The sequence below is a fragment of the Diadema antillarum genome, unplaced genomic scaffold (assembly GCF_040938485.1).
Source record: "Diadema antillarum isolate AM-2024a unplaced genomic scaffold, OU_Dant_1.0 seq00001069_RagTag, whole genome shotgun sequence".
Taxonomy (NCBI): Eukaryota; Metazoa; Echinodermata; class Echinoidea; order Diadematoida; family Diadematidae; genus Diadema; species Diadema antillarum.
In genome coordinates, this window is record NW_027271894.1 from 1,288,330 (window position 1) to 1,310,427 (window position 22,098).

Here is a 22,098-nt window from a genome sequence, read left to right on the forward strand (position 1 = left end):
GACTAATAAATTGTCATGTTTCCATTACACAGACTTAAGCATCAATTGAACATGCACATCGAATGCTTGGAGTTTGCTACTACACTTGTATGCCTGAAAGACACAGATTATATCTGTCTTACTGAAGGAGCAGCTTCGTATAATACACTGACTCATTGTGCTCATCTACCGTGTACACAGTACATATGCACATTAATCTGAGCACTTAATTTGGCACTCTTACACTGTACTTATTAGCTGTATTGTGCACATCCTGTCTTATTTGTACTTCTGCACAAATGTGTAATTCTGTACAAATACAACATGTGTTATCACCCTTTAACTCTCAGTGACTTTGCTTCATACACTTGCAGTCACACGGATATGAAAACAGAACTTACATACAGCTGTATGTACAAGTCAAACCACCTATAGGCCTATTCTTCTGTCAAACATCACTTGCATACTCTGATTGTACTGTAGACACCCATAATCTCACTTTGAGCTAGGTAAATGATGCTGAATATACTCAATGTAACACCTTACAACAAATCTACAACCTGCATTTCCATATTCGCTAAGCACTACACTGTACACTCAAATTGTCACCTCCATATACCATGGATTCTACTCCAGAAATGTAAATTAAACCTTACAGCACACCACTGAGTAGATTTTTACACTTGAGATTCCACTTTAGGCGCTGCATACACTGTACGGACTGCTGTCATTAAACACAGTTCTGTAATTATCTTGCAATTTGTCTTTCAATACATACAAACATCCACACTGATGCATGTCGATAAATCATACACAAAGAACCTACTAACGTGTGGTGACCTTTTCCCACTATCAACTCTGTTCACCACCAACAACTTTGTCTCTTTGAACCATTATCGACATTCATACAACACACGAAATCCGTCTTAATGTCAATTTCTGTCACAACTGTACACGTATCTTCACACAACCACCACATCAGGTTGATTAAATGACATACACGCAGCTAGCTCATAAATTCCTGGCATTACATGCCATGACATGAACGTGCATTACATGAACATGCACTACTGTTCACGTACAATACCTGTGTAACCACGTACCACGTTGCAACCTACTGGTACGCATGCAACAAATCCAACAGTGTAACTGAGTTCAAATGAGTTCATAAGTTCGCTCAAGCATCAGAGCTACCAAGTCTCACGCATTCTGCGTGAGACTCAAGCATTTAGGGACCGTCTCACGATCTCACGCATGGCACCCATTTTTCTCACGCATCGGGCGTAGTATGCAACTTGGGCCTATAATAATCGGCAAAGCTCAAAAGATGAAAGTGATAGTAGCAATTGAAGGTATATTTCCCTTTTGTCTTTCAAAATAAGTAAAAATGGTCACTTAAGTATGCAACTGATTGAAAAAGCTCCCTATATCGAGGGAGGCCACAGGCCTGGGGGAAAACCCCTCCCACACCCTCGCTCGCACGCACATTCGCACGCCGAGATGCCGAGCGATGCCGAGTCATGAAAATCTCACTCATAAATTTTTTTTGAACTTGGCATCCCTGAAGCATACTCTAATTTGCTTTCTTTTCAGTTTTTAATGTTCATTCCACATTTTCCGGTATTAAACAACTTACTCCTGTGGCGGGACTAAACTTCACTTGCATGAGTCTTCTGGAAAAACGGGCGAGTCAGCGTTCGCATCCCATGACGCGACCAATGCAGTCGTGACGTCGGTCAGCTGCTAACTAATTGAATGGCACAATTAGAAACTGCGCGAAACGTGACAAATGACAACGTTTACTCATTGCGCATGTCGGCTATGGTGTCCTCAAATTACTAATGAAGCAAACTCAAACGCAAATTTTGCTAACCAGAACTAAACCGCTTCGCTCCGCGAAATATCCTCCCCACCCAATGAGGAAATCTCTCCTCATGATCGCTTCAACACTGAATTTATATACAAATCACTCGTCGTATCCCTCAGCTGGGTAGATCATCACGATTTTCGTAACTGGACGTTGATACTCAGCAGCTGGCGTTTTCACCTTCACATTGCGCACCTTACCATCCGGTCCCGGGTAGACTTGGATAACGTGGGCGATGGTCCGTTCGCGTCAGCCATCATCGCGACGTCGTCGACACGTACGACACACGGCGATCGACGTGCCATTTCTGTCGCGGCGCTAACAACGGAAGAACGTCTCTCGTCCAGCGATGCCAGAATGTGTCGACAATCCGCTGAATGAATTCGACACGATGCCTCGGATTTCTCGTTTCCCGGAACGGCCCTTAATTGAGCGACGTCGCTAGATGCACGCCCCAACAGCATAACATTGGGACATAGGTAGTTGCCGTCATCGGGATCGGTCGGAATCCTGCCAATTGGTCGCTGATTCACAAGGTTGGCGACCTCCAGCAGGCACGTATACAGCTCAAACGGTGTCAAGATCTGCTCCCCGATTGCCCTCTTCAGAGCATACTTGCAGCTTTTAACCAGCGACTCTGCACTGCCATTCTGATGGGGGGCAGCGAGTGTCGCGAATGTCTATTCCGTGCCTTTCTCTGCACAGAATTCTCGTAGTTCCTCTTTAGACCAGCCTCTTACCATTGCTTACCATGTCTCGTAGTTCACGCTGTGCACCAATGAACTGAGTACCATTATCGCTTAGGATTTTCCCTGACTGGCCCCTTATAGCGTAGAATCGTCGAAGCACTTGCAGGAATTCCATCGTATCCTTCATATGATTCCTTATGATTTTGTGTAACAGTTTTGACCATGTCATACTATGAAATAATGAACAAGAACTGAAAACAAAACTTTAGAAAACAGTAGGTCTTATTAGACTGCAATAATCATGTCTTTGTGGCTGGAAACTATGACAGTACACTAATTGTACTCTCCTGTCTATGCATCCAAAATTGGGGGGAAAGTCTTCTATTCCATTCTCACCATTTATTCAACCTGTGATATTCAACATAATTATATTTAGTATTCCAGGCATGCAACAATTGTACTTATGTGATGTTCAATACCTACTTGAATAGTGAATGTGATAGAGGTATGGTCAATCAACAACAATCAATGAACAATAAAGAACTAAACGCCACAACAACAAAGGAGGTTCATTTACCAATAATAGGTGAACGATTCTTGTCTACGGGACAAACATATGGCAAGTGAGGGTGTATACAGGGTGGCCCCTCAGGAAATATTTGTGAAAACTCGCGTTTCCGTTAATTCTAGGCCACACTAAATGTGTGTGTGTGTGTGTGTGTGTGTGTGCATACTCTATCTAGCGCGGCAGTCATATTTATCAAAATGGACATGAAAACGAAATGTGTTAGTTCTATTCATCAACAAATGCTTGTTTAAAATCATTGACCCCAATTAGTTTCAAAGACTTACAGTATAGTATATATTGCGGTGGCCATGTTATAAAATGGCAGCCAAAACATAGGGTGTGATGGTTGTATACACGAAAAGATGTATCCATTTTAATAATTGAACCTTAAAAACACATTTTTGTACCAGAATCATGAAGATGCATCAATTGGCTTTAAAGATATATGATAGAATGTAGAGTGGCAGACATGTTTTGTTTTTTTTCAAAATGGCCGCTAATGAGTAGGTTGCTATGGATTTATCCTCTCGAAAATTATTTTATTAGAATCCTTGACCCTCAAAACCTATACTTTGGTACAAGAATCACGACAATCGGACTTATAGTTTCCAAAATACACAGCATTGCTATATCACATGGCGGCCATTTTGAAAAATGGCCGCCACGGCCGCCAAGGGGAGAATCAGAGTGGCTTCCATATCAGAAATGACTTGTATTGGCATCATGTACGTGTGTACCAAGTATGGTGCTTTTACCATAATGTGCATGATTCACCCTATATGTGCTCTATATCCGCTGGACTAAGTGTAGATGTAAAGAGGTCCTAAAAATGAGTACATCAAGACCAAAAAGTGGGTTTTGATAGAAAATGGATGTACACTGTAGTACCTTTTGCAACTGAGCTCTTCAAATGCTCTATATACTAAATTTGAAATTAATAAACATCTTAACATTGTTTCAAAGCAAAAACACTTCGATATCCATAGGGGTATGTATTTCAAGGGACACAACTTTCATACGACGCTATGACTTCCATGACATTGAATTCTTTTTTCCCTATATCCATTGGAATTTCCCTTTTTGGTGGCTGCAGAAGTGATCACTCATTAACCTTTTAAATGAAGAGAAATATATAAATAAATATTGCGAAATAAGAAACAAAAATCTTTGAAAAAAGTGTTCATGCACACACATCTACATTTATATGTACATACATTGTGCTGTACATTTCGGTCTGATACGCAGTACAATCATGATTATAATTATAGGTAAGCATTTTTTCCTAATTGTCTTTATACAATCTTAAAAAAAGTAAAACGTATCAGCAATACAATGAATGATGCAGAAGGGCTACAGCTTAAGCATGCATTGATTTGCATGCAGCCCTCGTTAGTAATACACATCGGATGAAAGAAAAAAAATAAGAGAGAGGGAATAATTGCGTAGAGATGAGAAAGAAGAAAGGAAAAGGGGAAAGTCGAGGTCTGTCTGCTTTCACTAAAGGTTTGTACAAAGTTAGTTCACCTGGATCAGTTAACAGTTATACAGGTCATGGTGGGGTTACAGCTGTACATGATTACATAAGAGATTAACACACAAACCTCTATTGTGAGAAATACATAAATTTCTAAATAAATCACACAATGGAACCTTTCGGGTACCTATACTATCTCCTATTGGGTGGGACCAAACGTCCCTGCTGGAAAGAACACAGTGGCCCACAGTGTGCTCACAATGTGCTCACATAGTCGCCTATGGGAAGCGCTCGAATTTAACATTGTGGGGATCGATTACACACTGTAATTTGTGTGTTTTTTGAGAGTTCACAGAGTAATGCTTTTTTCGTTTTGCTTCACACTGTGATGATTCAAAATGTGTTCACCTTGTTAAAACGCTCGAAAAAAGTGCTCAAAATGCGCTCACACTTTGTTTCACATTGTATTTCACACTGTGGGACACTGTTCTTTCCAGCACGGCTATGTGGGTGATACAATCTCGATTACTGTGGTTGTCATATTTAACGTAAATGTCGTTTGTCATGTTATTTATGAAAAAAACAATGTTGCTAAACCAGTGTTGCCCTGTGGGCTCCAGCCGAGTACTGTCCTTCTGACATTTTCAGCTGGTTCTCAGAGGATAGTAGCCAACGCCAGCGTCTCTGTAGTGTTTTGTGTTCCATGTCATTTTCCATACCTCCTGATTGCTGATCACATCTGGATACTTCCTTATCTCTGCTGCAACTTGTTATGTCTATTGTGCTACAAGCATAGTTCTTATAGGTTACAGCACCTATACATGTGGTATAGACCTAGAAGATACGACGGGTATCGGCCGAGTGGGTTCCGAAAATTGGCTTTCCCCACGCGGCACCATGAGCTCTCCAGCTTGAGAACCATCCTCTCCCATGTCCACATTGATTGTTGATTCTTTTTTGTTTCTTTCTGCACCTGTAGGGTTTTTACTGGATGGGGCTGAGCCCCAACCCTCCTCCTTTGTCCGGGCTTGGGACCGGCACTGGCCGAGATCTTGGTTTTCAAGCCAGGGCGGAGTTGCTCCATACCTGAATATAACACATATTTAAGTGAACAAAGATATCAAGTAATACTTTAATCTGACAGTGGAAGTACTTTGAAACATGTAAATTATTGACCTCACGTTAAATTGAGGTATGATATTGTTTCACGACAGCGCAAAATGAAGTTAATTCTTAACATATGGAGATCAGTAGTAATCATTTTCGAAATACTTTGTATAATTACACTCATAGCATTCATAATATTAAACCGATGAATTAATTAATAATGACAATAATAATAGAATGCACTACTATCACTGTTTTCCATGAGAGTAGAGAAGATGACAATCCCGTTTTCATATAAGAAAAACCTTTACTACGTACCATGTTTGTAAAACAAAAAGAATTATATATATATACATATATATGATATATATATACCAGTACTTTCTCGTGTTTTCTTTTTCGTTTTGGTTATGTGTATGTGTGTATGCGTGTGCGTGTGTGAGCGTGTGCCTCATTATAGATCAAACTAAAATAAAGACAAGGCAGATTGGTAAGAAATTGCAATTTTATTCCATGGTGCCAGCAATAGCATCATTTAAAATGAAATCGAGGGACTTCATCCCCATAATATATAGAATTGAAAGAGAATTTCCGGAATATAATAATGATCGACCTTCACAACTACATATAAATTTTCGTTTGCCACGGTTCACGTGTGTTATCTTTGATATTCCAAATGAAATAGCTTTGTACATGCATGTTTTACAATGAAGCATAATATAGGTTTTCCCGGTCAATTTCATACTTTTGTCACTCAAATTCATTAATGTGCATTCAAATTCACGCAGCGCACGCACGCGAAAATATTCGGGCATTCAAATCCAGAATCCGAGCGATCAATTTCATTTATGGGCGTTCTATTTCGTGTTCGTGAAATCAAATTCACGATTGGGCATTCAATTTCAAAATGCGAGCACCAACTTTCCTACTCGTGCATTCAAATTCTTGCGATAGTCACGTGATAGTCCCAATGAGCTTGTTTGGAGCGTTCAAATTCATTTTTAGGCAATCAAGTTCCTACTTCGTGCAATCAATTTAACGAGGAAAATGGAGTAGACTTTTAAGAAAGGGAAAAGGGCCAACACAACCGATAAAGGCTTGCATATAGTGTAATTATGGTTGTTTACAGGTTCTACATTGTTCTCTGTTCATGTATTCTTTGTTTTTCATCTCAATAAATTTCAAATTGCAATGTCCAGTCAGCAGTGCATCCAAACAACACAACGACTATAGTAATCATATTTCTTGGTGATACTGCATGCTGACAACGCCCCAACACCAACCACATAATCATGATAATAACAATTCACCAATTTAAAGACAAACTGACACACAATGATCTCACACAGTGCCGCAAAAGTAAATCAATAAGACAGCAATACACAACAAACAACACGTATAAAATGTTAAAGTATCAGTTTCAATATAGTCGAAATTGGGTTTTTTTTTTCCTCGAAAGTGTCAACCAACCCTCCGTAGTATGCTCGTCTGTAGTGAATTTGACTGCTCACTGATGAAATGCGTGCTCCTCTCTTAAATTTGAATGCTGCGATATTGAATTTGAATGTTCTGATAGTGAATTTGAATGCTCCGATAGTGAATTTGAATGCTGGGATAGTGAATTCGAATGACCGGATTTTGAATTTGATTGCTGATTCAGTGCTGCGAGCGTGGAATGCGTGAAATCGAATGCTCGAAATAGGAACTTGAATGACAAAAGTATGAAATTGACCGGGAAAACCTATATTATAAACAAAGTCAAGCTTTTGTCTTTCTGCAATACTACCAGCATAACTAATGCTTCCTCAATAAAGCCTGCAAAGTGGCGCTGCACGTACTCCCACTTTTCATATAAAGTTGACTCTTCAGGTTGTACAGTTTCTATAATAATATCTACCTGTCCTATGGACACAAAGCAAGAGCTGATAAATCGACTCAACATAATATGTTGAGTATTATAACTTTTCCTTCATTCCACTTTCCACGATTATGCTATTGACATAAGTGAAAGACACCTATCTTTTACAAATAAAACAGCATACCACTTTACTCGTAATGGTTGAGTCCATGTCCATATCTATACTGGCGAAGCTGCATTATTATGTCAGAAGTTAAGATATGACCAGACGTCCACTGTGTCTTGCGTAGGGAGTGTCCCACCAGCTGCTCAACTATTTAAGTTCGCCGTATCAAATATCAGTAATAATGTACACAAACAGGTTGCAAATGGTAATAATGAAGAAAAGCATATCAGCTCTGAGTGTGTGCGGTTTTTACCACACCATCAGACCATGAACAATCGTAACCGGTCACACTCATAAGTATGTCACAAACAGGTATAGAAAAATATCACTAGCAAAAAATGGCACAGTTTTTTTTTTTTGGTTTTTTTTTTACTAGTGTGTTTCTTACCCAAATTTATTACGAACTAGAAATGTCGCTATGCGACTGGTATGCCTCCGCTATAATGCGTGATTCTCCTAATAGGTCTGTAGTACGTCTTGATAATGTGTGATGACAGTTTAGCATAATTAGAAAAAAAAATATCAAAATGACATGATTGTCACAAATATGTTGAATGTTCACTTTCCTTCAACTAGGTTTAATGGGATGAATGGCTATATTTTCTAAGAGAGCATGTATTTGGGGATTTGAGGAGTTTTACTTGACTTTTGACTCTTTTATAAGTTTTATCAGCATTAAATAGTGAATTCTTAGAATTTTAACCTGACCTTTGACCCTTGAACCTATGACCTTAATATTCCTAAGAGAATCACTGTCAGGCAGACAATGCATAAATATGTACCTAGTTTCATGATGATACCTTGAGCCACTTCCTAGATATGGAAGAATTGAAATTTACCACTTTCAAGTGACCTTTGACAGTTTGACCTTCAAAGAGAATCTCTATTATGTAATACATGTATACACCAAGTTTCAAGAAAAATCTTGCAGGCATTGCATAGATATGAGGGGAAAAAGTGAAATTTTGAGGAATTCACCTTCACCTTTGATCCCATCACCCCGAAATTCTCTAAATAATCACTGCCAGTCACTACATGCATATGTACTAAGTTCCATGAAGATACCTTGAACCACTTCCGAGATATGGGGAAAAATTAAATTTTAACATTTTAACTTGACCTTTGACCTTTGACTTCATGACCTAATACTCTACCTAGCGAATATTCATTTGGTAGTACATGTATACACTAAGTTTCAAGAAAATACCTTCAGGCATTGCATACACTCTAAAAACAGATTGGTTGGAATAACCAATATATTGGTTAAATTTAACCAATCTCGTTGGTAGATATGTGTCCAACCAATCCCTTGGTTACAGTAACCAATCTCGCTTGGTTCAAATATCAACCAATCTACATTGGTTGCACAGTTAACCAACATGGATTGGTTAGTTTAACCATAGATTGGTTAATCTAGTATAGGCTATATATATGATGCAACCAATCCACATTGGTTGAAGGGACCAGTGATATTGGTTGGGATTTAACCACATTTCATGAATAAAAAAGATACGACTGATGAGTGTCACACGTCATATTTATGGCTAATTTCATATCGTACTCTTTAGCCAGACTACAGTGCACAACCAACGATGACGTAATGCTAGCCTATTGAATATAAATGACCTATCCTACACACCCTATCCCTGCGTTCAGACGATCTCCCGTTTGCCAGGACATCCCCCGGCAATCCCATCGTGTGGACGCTCGGTGGGACATTCCCCTGTCCCCCGGAAAGGTTGTCGAGCCCGGCAACAAATTCTGATGGGGGACAGAGCGCGCAGCTCATGCAGCTGTTTTCCTCCTAAGTGCGCATGCTCAAAATGCCATTTTATACGCGCATACGGTGCCTAGCCGTGATTTGTCCCCCGTTCAGCGGGGGATATCAAGACACGTGTGGACGGTCGATCGTGAAAAAGATACAATCTCTCTACGCTCTCCCCGCGAAGAGGGGGATCGTCTGAACGCCGGGTATGAATAGTACACCAGAATCTATGTTTATGTCCTATTCCTAACTACAAGCACAACGCAACCCATGGTTTATATACCCACGAAAAATTGCAATGATTGAAGGCATGGTTACTGAACTATATTCCATTCTTATCAGGCCAGCTGAAATATGAAAATATTTCCTGAAACACAAGCTGAAATAATGAATGTCACAATAAAGTATACAATTTTTCTACACATTTTAAGATCGAAGTCAATATGAATACATTATAGATTAATGTATTTTCCTTTTTGCCAATAGTTTTTGCATATCAGATCATCTCTCATGAATATTCATGATCGATATAGAAGCAAAACGTATGTCGACTTTTGACGACTTTATGGCGTCTTATACCAAGTCAATGAGAATGATCGCACAAAAGAAACAATCAACTGATGTTCAGGCGGTTTATTAACAGTGATATTTTGTTACGACCAAAATCACTCTGAGAATGATCGCACAAAAGAAACAATCAACTGATGTTCAGGCGGTTTATTAACAGTGATATTGTTGGTACAGACTGGTAATCGGCGTCACATCAGTACAACAATGATCAATAGAAACAGTTATAAATCGGTAGTGGAATCACTTACACGTATTAAGTAATCCTTTGAAAGTGTCCAGATACGATGTTCGATGCACAGACGAATGCTCCTTGACGCACCGATGAATGATTCCTCCGACGTAACTCCAGAGGAGCAGGTTACGATAGTCCACGGTATAGATCCTGGGTAAAATCCACGATATATGTTCACGGCGAAACGTGCAGAGTCCAAACGTTATGACGACCACGTCCGGTTGATGCGTTGAATGATGATTCACTTAATAATGTTCAGCTAAGAATCCAGCCCATCACAGCTTTGCCGTAGCAATGTCCACTGACAGAAAAATATGGAGTCTATCTCCAATGTAGGCAAATTAATTATCTGCAGGCAAAATGTCTCCCAGGCCTTATCTCCACAAACATAACAGGTCAGCAGGTAACACAGGACTGACTATAACAAGTCACTTCAGAGCCAGAAGTGACGTAACTCTCAGAGCAGAGGTGTTGGGTACTCTTTGTTGTCTATCCCTCTCTCTTTCCATTTCTAATCTCATCTTTTCTTTCTCTAGTTCCAATCTAGCAAGCTCAAGCCGTGTTTGATCTGAAATTTGAGCTTGATCTGGAAGGTTGATTTCTTCTTTGAGCTCCATGTGACCAGCTACTAAGTCAAGAATCTCTGCCTTTCTTGCACCTTGCGGAACATCTACATTCAAATGCTGTGCAATAGCAGTCAAATCACATTTGCGTAACCTTTGCAAATCTTTGAGGGACAAATCTGTCCTCTGAACAAATGCCTGAACATCCATTGTACTGATTGACATTGTCACAATGTATTACACACAATATACAATTGAACAACCAACTCAACTGGTATTATGTCTGTACCAATATTCTGGCTTCCGGAACACTCCAAATTCTAAGTTTTGGCTTAAAATTCAGTTCCCGGACACAAGCTCCCAATTTTGTTATCATCAAATATATATGCATTTGTGGCATTTGCAAAGCAGACTTGTAATGTATAAGGAGCTGCATCATAATAAATACACAAAAGAATTTACTTTTTTTTTAAATGTTTCAATACATTCTGATGCTTAATATGACTTTTTCACGACAAAACTTTTTGGTCAAGCATTAACTGGCAAACACAGGTCATGGTACACAGAAGGCATAATATACAAGAATGTTAGACTTTTAGTGCCAGTCTCATATATATTATTTGTACCAAAAGCAACCAAAAATCAAACACAACATGTGTCTGGCCTGGTTTGCGGTACGAATTTCTAAACTTGTGTCTGTACGCCTCTGGCAACAACTCATAAGCATTCAACACTGCTTTCTTGACTGTAGCATAGTCACGTGATTGCTCTTTTGAGAGAGATGAGTACACATCGGCTGCTTTGCCGACAAACACACTTTGAAGGAGCATGGGCCAAAATTCCTGTGGCCAGTTCAAACTGTCAGCCACCTTCTCAAATGACACAAAATATGCATCGACTCTGTTTTCTTCAAACTTGGCACCAATCGAATATTCTTGGCCAAATCAAATTCAAGGGGAGCCCTTTCACGATTTCCAACAGTCTGTGCGTGAGTCAATCCCATCTCACGTAATTTCACTTGTTGCTCCACTTCGAATTTCTTAATTTCCAGTTCCTTTTCTCTCAATTCCATTTCTCTAGCCCTTTGCTGTCTTTCTATTTCTCTGTCCTTCATTTCCATTTCTAATCTCATCTTCCCTTTCTCCATTTCCAATCTAGCAAGCTCAAGCCGCATTTGATCAGAAATTTGAGCTTGATTTGGAGTGTCAATTTCTTCTTTGAGCTCCATGTGACCAGCCACTAAGTCAAGAATCTCTGCCTTTCTTGCACCTTGTGGAACATCTACATTTAAATGCTGTGCAACAGCACTCAAATCACATTTGCGTAACCTTTGCAAATCTTTGAGGGACAAATCTGTCCTCTGAACGAATGCCTGAACATCCATTGTACTGATTGACATTGTGCGATCATTCTTTATGGCGTCTTATACCAAGTCAACCGGTATTTTGTCTGTACCAATATTCTGGATTCCGGAACGTTCCAAATTCTAAGTTTTGGCTTTAAATTCAATTCTCGGACAAGCCCCCAATTTTGTTACGACCAAAATCACTCCGAGAATGATCGCACAAAAGAAACAATCAACTGATGTTCAGGCGGTTTATTAACAGTGATATTGTTGGTACAGACTGGTAATCGGCGTCACATCAGTACAACAACGATCAATAGAAACAGTTATAAATCGGTAGTGGAATCACTTACACGTACATGTATTAAGTAATCCTTTGAAAGTGTCCAGATACGATATTCGATGCACAGACGAATGCTCCTTGACGCACCGATGAATGATTCCTCCGACGTAACTCCAGAGGCGCAGGTTACGATAGTCCACGGTATAGATCCGGGGTAAAATCCACGATATATGTTCACGGCGAAACGTGCAGAGTCCAAACGTTATGACGACCACGTCCAGTTGATGCGTTGAATGATGATTCACTTAATAATATTCAGCTAAGAATCCAGCCCATCACAGCTTTGCCGTAGCAATGTCCACTGACAGAAAAATATGGAGTCTATCTCCAATGTAGGCCAATTCATTCTCTGCAGGCAAAATGTCTCCCAGGCCTTATCTCCACAAACATAACAGGTCAGCAGGTAACACAGGACTGACTATAACAAGTCGCTTCAGAGCCAGAAGTGACGTAACTCTCAGAGCAGAGGTGTTGGGTACTCTGCCTACTGCAGAATTTCTCTGGCTTATATACTATCCATTCAACGCCTTCTAGCACATTCTGTAACTCTCTCCAACCTGGGGCCACACATATGAACATTTTAGCTAGTCCAAGTTCCAGGAATCCTGGATGATTCACTGCCTATCTATGTACAAAACATCAGTGCCAAGAATAACTACCAATCACATTGGGCTACAGGGACAGTGCCTCACTCAGCCAAATATGTTAGCACTTCCCAGAACATTCTGGAATGGATGAAATCATTCTAGATTGAGTGAGCTATAATGTATTTCCTGCTACATGCATGTACTGCATAGCCACATTGTATACCACCTAGAAAATTCTCCACTGATCTGGTCAGCCTGTATGTACTATATCTATACCACATAGAATGTTCTCCATTAATCTGGTCCACCTGTGTACATACACATTAAAATAACCATGCATGCAGTACATCATACAATGTACATAACTACGAGTGTGTACATTTGTGACAATACTCTCTACATGAAAATGCATGATTGATATAATAAAAAAAAAACTGACAACAATCAAGCTCCAACTGGAATCACATTTTGTTATTTTTACATGGTCTTGTAATGGAGATGCATGATCGATATAAGAACCAACAGAAATTATGTTCAAACTGAAAAAAAACCTTTATTCCCGCACACAAATGCACGCGCGCGCACACACACACACACACACACACATACACAAGTTCATTTTATTCATTTCATTTCATTTTCGGCCTATGATTGTATTTTGCCAATGCAATCATGCATAATATGTAACTAATGCATTGTCTCATTATCAATCTGCACTAAATTCTCGTATGAATGAATTAAGTTCCAATTAAGTTGATATGTTTAACCATTTTTGAATAGTCGCGTCTTATTTTCACAACTTTCTTACAATTTTCTGTAAGAAAATCGAAGTAGGTCAAGTATGAAGCATCTTTTGATATCGCGCTCGTATAGGTAATTCAGGAATGGCCGACCGCGTGGGTCCAGTCAGGTGACCCACTTCCTCACTTCCCGCGAGACAAAGTTTTATATAAAATTTACTGATACTGTTGTTGTTGTTGTTTTTTTACTGTGAGATGCATAAACCGGCCTTGTGGTTAAAGTATTTAAAACAAACTCTGCAAAACACCAGTAAATGTCGCTCATAACTAAAAAAAAAATAAATAAATAATAAAGAAATAAGATAACTGCATGCCTGTGAGCGCGGCAACCAATGTGGATTGGTTACAGGCCCTAGCTAGCCTAACCGATTACATTGGTTACTGGTTGACCAACGAATTGGTTAGTTTATAACCAATATAATGGCTGAAACAACCAATATAGCCTAACCAATTACATTGGTTACTGGTTGGCCAACGAATTGGTTAGTTTATAACCACTATAATGGCTGAAACAACCAATATCGGGTTAACTAATGAGATTGGTTGATTTTTTAACCAATCTGTTTTTAGGGTGTAGATATGGGGGAAATTGTTAAATTTTGAGCATTTGACCTTGACATTTGACCTTTGACCCTGAGCATGTGCACCCAAAAGTTGATAGGCACAACTTCTCCCACTCATACATACACATGCCAAGTTCCATTAGGATAGCTCATACGGTTTTTTAGTTACGCTGTCCACAAAATCGATTACGGACGGACGGACGGACGGAAGGACGGATGGACGGACGGAAGGACGGACAACCCGAAAACATACGTATGTAATGCCTCCGGCGACACTTTGTGGCGGAGGCATAAAAAACTTTAAGCCCTTTGTTGACATCGTCTGCTTGCCATTATGTGGTTTGCCATGGTAGTTCTGACACTATACTTTTCGTTGGTCATTATTATACAGAGAATACACAGTCTCCGTCAGGCACTGGGCTTACTTCCTCTTTCCCGGAAATGTACCGATCGTTACCTAGATATACAAATCTGTATAGACTCTCGCAGCCACTTATCAAACTCGCATTTGAGCATGTGGGTACGTTCACATATATTTTGAAATAGACATTCTGTACATTTATAACATTATTTTGTTGTCTTACCTTGTTCGAAAAACATTTTCTAAGTGCGCTGCATCTCGTACAGTCTGCATTTCCATTTCCAATGGCGTTGATTCTGAAAAAGTTCAAAGCAAAGTTAATGTATTCTCTCCGTCATTACCATCTATCATTACAAACGAGAAGGAAGTCTTCAAGTCTATGACTCTGTTGCTTATTGGCAGCATTCATTCATTCCTGCGACCATGCTTAACACTTTTGTATACACAGGTGACACGACATATTATGCTCTGCCGACAATCGTTCCACCGCTAAGTGCTCCACCGACTCTGTTGACGATTGAATTCTCAAGTACGTTTAACATTTAATTCAATTTGGTACGGTCAAGTTATGAACCATCGATTCATTCGAATATTTCATTGGTTGTATTTTACAAAATTGCCTTGATTATCGTATAGTTTCTCGTTCGATTAATCATCACGCCATGGCCTTTCGATATTGAGATTCCGAGGTTAAAAGAAAAAAAAATCATTACGTTTATAATATCCTCCAATCTTAAATTGAAACTAGAAGAACGTGCATTAGCGTGAGTTGCATTCTTTTCACTGACTCCCTCTATCTCGTCCTAAGACTATAGCTCTTCGTCTTTCTCGAAAATAATTACCAAGTTACTGTTCCCTATCAGTATTTTTTTTTTCGTAGTCAGCATGTTGCCTCATGAGTACGTAGATTATCATGTTCATGTTCACTATCATGTTCACTGGACCTAAGTACTGGAATGAACTCCCTACGGAACTTACAAGCTGCACCACTTTAACCTCATTCAAACGAAAATTAAAACAATATCTTTTGAGCAGCTACGGCATGCATATTGTATAGTACTTGTTGCTCAGTATTTCCTCCCTTGTCTATCTTATTTATTTTCTAGTAGTAGTCCGACGGGATCCTAACCATGTACATTATTATTCTTCGATCAGTCTGCCTGTTGCGCTCTCTAAGTTTTTATTGTTACACTCGATTGTTGGAATTCTTGCGCGTGGCAGCTGTCTGTTACCATGGTCACACGGCCTGCATTGTTTAGGACCCCGCTGGAATTTGACACCTGAGCTCCATTGTCCTTGTGCGTATATTTTATATTCACGACAAAATTCTTTTAGCCCACCTTCCATTTATGTATTTATGCCAAACTGTTACGTCATCATCTATACCTCCACACCCACTTAAATCCTTACAATCTCAGTCGTTGTTCTCTCAATGGCCTTACTTGTAGTAGGTTATAGTTGCAACATGTGACCTTTCAGTGTTTTATTCTGTATTTTATATAGCAACATTTGATTTGATCTTGTTCGTTTTAATCGGATCCCCCAATTATAGTATGGTCTAAAAATATCTGTACTTGTGCTTCCCCTAATCTGATTTTACCGGGACCTGCGGCTCTATACAAGCTTGCTTTTACGCAGGCCCCATCATATTTTTCGCATTATGATCTCAGTTTAACTCGCATGTATACAGACCTTGTGTATACCAAGACAAACTTTTGAACATTCCGGTGAAGTTCTATTTTGAATTATGTTCTGTATAGATTTCGTATCAATTTACTTTATATTGTGATATATGTGAGAAATATGAAAATAAATTGAAATGAAATGAAATGAAAATTATATTGGTCGCTATATTACCGCTATGTCCTGGTTTGTGGCATATCAGTGTAGATTTTGTTGTTGCTGTTGCTGTTGCTGCTCCTGCTGCTGCAGCTGCTATTGTTATTGTTCATACACGGGGAGGAAAAAAAGGTGACAGGCATGAGGGAAAAAGGGAAAAAGGAAAAAAGGAAACGTGTGTAAAAATCAAACCGTCCTAAACAGCATTACAGTAAATTTGAATACCATTGCTAATCAAAACAGCCCATTGCCAAGCTTTCACAATAGCACTGTCATCATTTGAGTTAAACAACTCAGCACACAAATCACCAAATACGAACACTCCGGAGGACACTGGTTATACGAGACGCACACACATACAAGTAATAGCAAATAGCAACATTTTCCCGTAGATACTGCAGCAAAATCGAACCTCGTCGTAAATATACTACACGTATAAATAGTGTCATTAATAAAGAAAATTATAAACCACGTATATAACTACAGTTATAGGGCATGGCTAGTAACTGATAAATAGGAATCGGTGGGAATGCTGGGGAATGATTGTTCCAATCCTTGTGGGATTCATTTAAGAGTACATTATATATCTATTGTTGGGTGAAAATTATTTGCTTCAGAATGGTCTCATATGCACGTAATTTGCAGTTCAATGTTTCCAGGTTAGCATGCCTGTACAGTGTGTCGGGGGGGGGGGGGGGGATCGTTAACGATCGTGTGTCGTAAGTCCACTTTGTATGTATAGCAGTATAGCATTCATTGATTTGTTTTATTTCACATGTGTGCATGTGTGGCATGCCAACCATGCCGTGTTCAATATTGTTAAAGACCTAATAAAATGGTTTAGGCATTTTTTTCTCAATGATGTAATAATATTAAATGTTAAATTCTAAGTAATTCTACGGTTGTGCGGGGTTTTTTACTGTTCTGAATTTTGTTCTATATTTGTTAACATAATGGATGCAATTTCCTCGGTTTTGGAAAACTTGCTATACTTTCGCCGCGTGCGGCGCACTATCACCTCTAAATTGTGATGACGTCTAAGAACGGAGTCGTTCACGACCAGTCTAGCCGTAGCCAGCGAGCTGGCAAGGCTATGCTAGCGCAGCGCAGCGACAGCCGGCCGGCGGCTGCACTGGCTAGCGCTGGCGGGGGAGCGAGCTAGAGAGCGCATAGCAGGTGCTGCGCTGCACTATTGTCATTGGCTAAGCCTTTAGACAAAAGAATATTAAATGAACTGTATCGGACTTAATACTGCCAATAATACAGATTACAACTGTGGTACGCTTGGATATCCATTATTTTCGGCAAACTCGTGAAATAGGCCCCACCACTGCGTGTCTGTACTAATAGTAATACTACGGCGACTCGCCTGTTTCAGCCCCACCGTGTGGCGTTCATCTCGGTAGGTAAGCACGGCGGTGGGGCTGCCTTCCACAGTAAATACTCGTGAATGCGGCGAAAATGGCTTCATAATATGGCCCTCGACTAATTTCACGGCCAATTTAACCATAAATACAACCCTACCTAACCCTAGGAGGACCTACCCTTGCTTGCTATAAACGCACGGGTACGGTGCACGCGCACTGCGGTGGGGCCTATTTCACGATAGCCCCACCACCACTGCGTGTCTGTACTAATACTACGGCGACTCGCCTGCTTTATAGGCCTAGACCTACTCGTGAATCCAGCCCCACCGTGGCATTCATCGGTAGATAGGCACGGCGTTTGGGCTTCCTTCCACAGTATGATTTTTAGCATAAAACAAAAACTACTCGACCAAAATTGACGATAATTCTTGGTATCGTTTTACTTAGAAAATGGCGCATCTAAATTACTGATAACAAATGTTGCAGAAACTGACTATGGGAAACTGGTTAGGCCTTTTTTTTTTTTTTTTTTTTTTTTTTGGAGCCACGACCCACCCTGTAACAACATATCCCCCTAACCGTTAGGCGTTTATAGAGTGTAGCCTCTGTACTACTACCAAAGATTCTGCTATTACTACTTAAGTAGTCTACTGGACCTAGTGCCGTAGTGGTAAAAGTACTACTACTAGTAGTAGTACTAATAGACTACTACTACTAGTAGACTACTATAACTACTAGCAGACTGCTACTAGTACTAGATCTAGACTACTACTGGTAGTTTAACTTGTAAGCGCCGGCCGACGGGCCAGGCCACGGCCGGGACGCTCCCGCTTGCTTGCTACGGCCGGAGTAGCCGCTCACTTTGTGAGCGAGCTGGGCCTGTTCTTCTAATCTACTTACTAGACAGTTACAACTTACAATGTCAATCATGTAGAATACAGTATATCCTTTCTAACGTTAAACTATATGGGGGCATACCAGACATACCACTCTGTATTTCCCAGGCGATCGTTTCCGTGAGGTCTATTCTCGGGCTTGGTGCCATGTTCATACGCTCTTGCACTGGCAGCGGGGGAGATGCAGCTGGTTCATATCGGTAAGGTACAGCAGCCCCACGGTAACGTTCTGGTTCATTGGCTGCCTCTCCCTCCCCATCTTCCCCTTCAACTTCATGTGCCTCCTCTTCTTCTCCGCTATCGTCAGAGCTGCAGTCTTCATCATCATCATCAATGTCGGAAGTTTACCCATATAGGGGAAGACATTATGCTCGATGTACCAGGTATCTGTGCAAGCTAACTTAGTGATAATGTACGTGGTAATGCGTACATGTCTACAGTCAGTGGGTTGACCGGGAGCGCACATCCCGCGGGGCCCGGGCCTGGCCGGGCTAGCTATCGTGTACGCGCGTGTACCAAGTTAGTAATCTGAGTGCTTGTGCTGAGCGGCGTCTGCTAACTGAGCACAACTCCGTGCTTATACGTCATCAATCGGTTCAGGGGTGTTGGTCACGTGACTATCTTTTTCGCAAAAGCTGCAACGGGGTCCTCCAAAAATGTGATATTTGGGGGAGTTTCTAGAAGCGATAAAAACCGGAACGACACTGACAACCTATTTACATTGATAATCATGACATATCTTTTACATTTCTTTTGCATATTAAAACATTTTGCAAGCATTTTATTAGGTCTTTAAGATGAGTCCAATGATGTATTAATGCGTGTCTTAGCTGTCTTTGCAGAGTGACGATGTGACTTGCTGGCGTATTTCCTTACGCTTGATATACTTGTGACTTAAAATAAATTTTCCGAAATATTTGGTGATTGGTCTTTCTTTAGTAATGCAGTGCTGTGTTCATCAACGGCCAATTGTTTCTCGGAAAAAAGCAACAACAACTTTGTTACCAAATAAAGACTGAACACAATGTCCAGTTTCGTACAATGCCTCCTTACCAAAATTTGAAGGCCGTGTCACATTTTTCCGGGCAAGCCTTGCGTGCGACTTTTGAAGAACAATTTTTACCACCCGAAGTCCCCGCAGATGACCGGCATATGACAGAATCTAGCACGTATCTCACCCGCAGTCGCCCGGAGGTGCGCACGCAATTCCTTTTTTTTTTATCCGCAATCATGTGTAGGCCTTGTTACACCTTTCCGGGCAAGCTACGCGTGCTTGTTGCATGATGTAATTTTCCTGCGTGCTGGAAAATCCGTACTCGCAACAAGCTCGCGTAGTTTACCCGGAAAGGTGTGACAGTGCCTTAACATGGAAAATGCATATAACTAACAAACCACGTTTTGTCTAAGGCTGCGTTCATGCGAAACTAGAATTGCGTTTCTAAACACGTTTAGTCGCTAAACGTGTTTAGTTGCGTTGCGTTCATGCGATTTTTCCATTTAAACGCGTTTCAAAACGCCGATCTGAAACGCGGAAAAAAGGGCGTTTTGAATCATGATTCTGCCAGAATCACGATCGCAGAAACCGCATGAACGCAACCGTGATTTCAATCATGATTCTATGACGTCATTGTGCGCTGTGCGCATGCGTGTCTCGTGGGGTATCCCCAAAGAGATTTTCCCCAGTGGTGGGGAGGAGAAAAATCTCTTTGGGTATCCCACAGCTTCTTGCTCTGTTCGCGCGCTTGTGTACGTCTTATGAGTCGTGTGTTTCGGTACCATACTTGCACTTGTTTGTTTACATCAACGCCATACACCGATTATATGCTAGTATCTAACGTTAGCTGTTTAATATAATAAAACATGTAATTACTCTCCGATTGAGTTGATAAAAATAATGGCTGCAGCGCTGTGTCTACCAAGGGAAAGAATTGGAGAGACGAAGAATTAGGAATATTCCTCGATCTGTGGGTAGAGCCTGAATGCCACACCTTACTGGAAAGTATTCACCGAAATAAAAACGAAAAGGCCTATAATAAACTGACTGATCAGTTGGCATTATAAGGAGGTCTGGCTCGAGTTGCAGAGACAAGGTCAAACTGCGCAGTGCGCTGCGCAATGGCAAAGGATGAGCAGAGCCAGAATCAGCGTTGCGAAAGCCCGCATGAACGCTCTTCCGCCGAGACCGTGATTTGAAACGCCGTTTTGAATCATGATTCATGTTTGTGATTCTGGCTACGAAATTCGCATGAACGCGGCCTAGGACACTGCGGTCGTTAAGTGTGTAGTCTTGAGAAATTGTATGCACGAATACTCAGTAATAAATTGTCATTTTCTAAGCCTTATTCGGGTTTTCACCGGTTGGTCATGTAGCTCTGACGATAAACTTCTTATATGTTGGTACAGTCCACGGCAGCGATACTTCTTCTACAAAAAAAAAAAATAAAAAAAATAAGTGTAACATTTTGTATGTCCTCTCACCGCTAGACACCGAACACAAGATGAGAGCATGCAGGTATGCTCACATTTCTAAACATAAGATCATTCAGTCATTTTATAAGATTATTTCTTATGGTCGTACCTGATGTTGCAATAGTGGAACCATATTCTCGATCAAGGCGGTCTTCCAGCTTCACCAAACGCCCTAATAACACTGAAATATTAAAAACAAATGACAAAAAAAAATGCATTTTCGGACAATTCAACTTCAAATCAAATTCAATTCAGAATGATTTTATATTCAAATAAGGTAATACAAATTAATATACATGACGATTACATGAGTACATTAATATTTACAGGAACTTTGAATCACGTAAGTTTCAAGCAGACGCTCATAATATTTACAAATGAAGATGAATTCTTAGCATACAATTTTGCCAATTAAATCATTTGGAAGGACAAATCATTGGATATAATGCAATACGATTGGTATGGTAGCCACTAAAAAAAGAGAGAAAAATGCACACTTTGTCCTTGTAACAAAAATATGAAAAATATGAAATATACAAATTCAAAAGCTCCCTGGGATGGGAGGGGGATAACCAACCCGTTTCAATCCTCCCCTCATTCGGTTCCCCTCCATATACACTCTGTATACCTCGAGATTGACAATTTGTCCACTGATATTCCACAAAAAAATATGCATCATGTCGTTCTTTT

General features: G+C 40.2%; 1 long non-coding RNA gene across 1 annotated transcript; it reads right to left on the reverse strand.

Annotated features, from left to right (window-relative positions):
• Positions 1-450: 450 nt before the first annotated feature.
• LOC139743337 (uncharacterized) lies at positions 451-21,593 on the reverse strand. Its single transcript, XR_011711749.1, has 3 exons — positions 21,518-21,593; positions 15,061-15,133; positions 451-5,663 (listed from the first exon to the last, which is right to left on the reverse strand). It is a non-coding gene; the product is annotated as an uncharacterized lncRNA (long non-coding RNA).
• Between the last annotated feature and the right edge of the window lie 505 nt (positions 21,594-22,098).